Source organism: Mirounga leonina, unplaced genomic scaffold (genome assembly GCF_011800145.1).
Source record: "Mirounga leonina isolate KUSES-001 unplaced genomic scaffold, KU_Mleo_1.0 Mir_169, whole genome shotgun sequence".
In the NCBI taxonomy this organism is placed as follows: domain Eukaryota; kingdom Metazoa; phylum Chordata; class Mammalia; order Carnivora; family Phocidae; genus Mirounga; species Mirounga leonina.
The window spans coordinates 16141289-16143448 of record NW_023270431.1 but is presented as its reverse complement, the minus strand read 5'-3'; the positions used below and the strand labels follow the sequence as shown (position 1 = coordinate 16143448).

The window sequence follows — 2160 nt, the reverse complement described above, 5'->3', positions numbered from 1 at the left end:
AAGGTAACTTTTATCCTTGAGATGCAGAGGAGGCCCCCAGCTGACATATGCATGACCTTTCCAAAGAAAGGTCCAAGAAAACATTGTGGTTAAACTCCATGAAGTAAGAGGTGCCTAAGAAAGAGTTTTCTGCTCCATGGGTAGATAGCTTAGGGACCATTTCTTACTTTGTCCAAAAGGATGCATCAAATTAAAAACAAAATCATTTACAAAAACTATATGCTTCAAAACCCCCTTTCACTCTGCCTCCCCAAATAGTCAGACATACTCCAAAGATATTGTATAAGTTTTAGTTCTCATTTTAATTAAGATAATCACAAATGTAGTTACACTTACATATAATAAAAATAATGCATGAAATATTACTTATTTACTCTGGAGACTTCCCAGTTATCTTTGGAATATGATTTTTATTAAAAATAAACATGTGACACCAGTTAGTGACCCACGTAGGGTGTTAGCTCTTCAGTATCAGCAGTTCTGAGAGGCAGCAGAATAGAGGAGTTAAGAGAACTCAGGTACGAAGTTAGACAAAACTAGACTAGTATTCTGTGGTCTTGGAAAAATTGCTTCTATCTTCTTGCTTAAAAGACTGCTATGGACACAGCGCCATCGCCTCCCCCTGGTGCTGCCCCCTCCTTCTGGACCCTGGTGACTCACGCCTTTGTTTGTCCTTCCTGCTAGGGGCGGAGTACCTTCTGGTGGAGTGCTGGGATGGGGAACATGATATCAGGAAGCTTTACCACCTTCTACACATGGTGATCTGGGTCTCCCCCAAGGGAAACCCCGCCTACCATCCTCACCTTCCATGACGTGGGCCTCAATCACAAGCTGTGCTCCAACGCCTTCTTCAACTTTGAGGGCATGCAGGAGATCGCCAAGCACTTCGTGGTGTGCCACGTGGATGCCCCTGGTCAGCAGGTGGGGGCTCATGGTTTCCCCAGGGGAATCAGCTCCCCTCCATGGAGTAGCTGGCTGCCATGCTCCCCCATGGGGTAGAGCATTTTCGGTTCAAGTATGTGACTGAGTACAGAATGGGATCCAAAGCCTATGTGCTGGCCAAGTTTGTAGTCATCTTCCCCAACATGGTGGAGGGGCTGGTGCTGATGAACCCCGATCCCAACAGCAAAGTCCAGATTGACTGTGTGGCCACCAAGCTCTCTGGTGTGACCAGCACTTTAGCTAACACCGTGCTATCCCCCTTCTTCTGCCAGGAGGGGCTGGTGAACAACACGGAGCTGGTTCGGAGCTACTGGCAGCAGATTGGAACATAGTGAGCCATGCCAACCCGCAGCTCTTCTGGAACATGTACAACAGCTGCAGAGACCTGGACATTAACCTGCCTGGAGCAGTGCCCAACATCAAGACATTCTGTCTGGTGATACTGGTGGTTGAGGATAAGGTGCCTGCCAAGGACGGGTGGTGGAGTGCAACTTCAAACTGGATCCAACCACCACGACCTTTCTAAAGGTGGCAGATTCCAGGGGGATCCCCCAGGTCACACAGCCAGGCAAGCTGACTGAGGCCTTCAAATACTTCCTGCAAGGAATGGGCTACATGCCCTTGACCAGCAGGGCCAGCCTTGTCCGCATTTCTCACTGGTACCAGCTCAGTGGAAGGCAGCCACCCACAAGCCTGTACCCACTCAGAGAGCAATGAGGTGCTGGGCCAGATCAGTCACACCATGGAGCTGTCCTGTTGGAGCCCATGGCCCAGCAAAGACACCCGCCTGCCCCTGTCCAAATACTGCAATCCTCCCGCCAGCTCATTTTCCCTGTCTGAGCCAAGGCCCTGAGGTAGAAAGTTGCCTGATCCTCCATCTCCATGGGCACCTGACTTGGGGGCTGAGGTTAAATGCCGGGATAGCCCATGAGGGTTGAACACACCCCTAAGAACTTCATGGTGTCTGCCTTTGGGAGCCAGTATGTGGCTGAGGGTCGCAGTAGATCCCCATTTTTGCCCCCAGGTTCCATGGATGACAACCCAATTAGCAGCAGTGTGTCCAAGGCCACCAGAAACATGGTGTTGCTAGGTAGAGTTTTGGTCAAGCTATGCCAACATTTTATGTGGGCATCACTAAGAAAGAAGAGAGTTTATTTGGAGAGATATGATCCAAGGTAGTGAGACATCTGCAGGCCCACATCACCATCTCAGGACTAT

The 2160-nt window shown here is 49.7% G+C and overlaps 1 pseudogene; it reads left to right on the top strand.

The window, feature by feature from the left end:
• Positions 1–740: 740 nt before the first annotated feature.
• LOC118017305 lies at positions 741–1795 on the top strand (annotated as a pseudogene).
• The last annotated feature ends 365 nt before the right edge of the window (positions 1796–2160 follow it).